The sequence below is a fragment of the Chaetura pelagica genome, unplaced genomic scaffold (genome assembly GCF_000747805.2).
Source record: "Chaetura pelagica isolate M959 unplaced genomic scaffold, ChaPel_1.0 scaffold360, whole genome shotgun sequence".
Classification (NCBI taxonomy): Eukaryota; Metazoa; Chordata; class Aves; order Apodiformes; family Apodidae; genus Chaetura; species Chaetura pelagica.
Window position 1 is genome coordinate 3,318,076 of NW_009951950.1, and position 804 is coordinate 3,318,879.

General features: G+C 40.5%; 1 protein-coding gene across 4 annotated transcripts in view; it reads right to left on the bottom strand.

The window, feature by feature from the left end:
• ABCG1 (ATP-binding cassette, sub-family G (WHITE), member 1) overlaps positions 1-804 on the bottom strand; it is a 50,813-nt gene that overhangs the window by 17,566 nt on the left and 32,443 nt on the right. The window lies entirely within an intron of this gene.

The window sequence follows — 804 nt, forward strand, 5'->3', positions numbered from 1 at the left end:
TTACAGGATCACATACCCTTGAGTCTCTCTAGGGAAATGTTTCAAACAGGGATAAGAAGCCTTGCTGCCATTTGCCAAGTGTCTTCTGAGTATTTTCCTAGGATGCTGGTCTCTCTGTTACCATATCTAATACTCCACAGCAAACATAACTCCACACCCTTGGTGCAGACACCCCTCCTATCACTGCAGTTTCAATGCCAAAATTTCGCCATCTCACCACACAAACAGCTTCTCGGACATTAATAACCATGCTCTCAAAGGCAAAGCCCTCTGCTTTTGCTCATTCACTGCTAAAAGAGGTATGGCAAGAAACACAGCAAAAGGAGACATACAGGAAGAGACAATCCTGCTTCATTCTCTTACCATAAGGACTCTTGTTCTAAGAACTATAAAGGCTTGTCTAGGCAGGGAGACTGCCCGTAATAACTCTGTAAAAATAATCCCTAGGGAAATGCTTATTCCAGGCTAAGAACATATGGTGTTTTTTCTCATTTAGATTAATTCACTTCACAATAACATGCCACAATAAATATGTCCTCAGGCAAAGCTGTTCTAGAATAACCACAACATCAACTTTGAATATCTCACCTTATTCCTGAATAAATTACCCTTGCCAGTACATGTTCATTTAAAGCCCCAAACTCCATGTGACCATAGGTGTAAGCAAACTGGACTCTATTATGAATTTCAGATTTAGACTTAGTTGTATCCATCTTATCCTGCTTGATTCCCATTTCTAGGCATAGTGACTGGGTGTGGAGGGTAGAAAGAGCACTGACCACTGTTTAAAAATATCAAGATCTC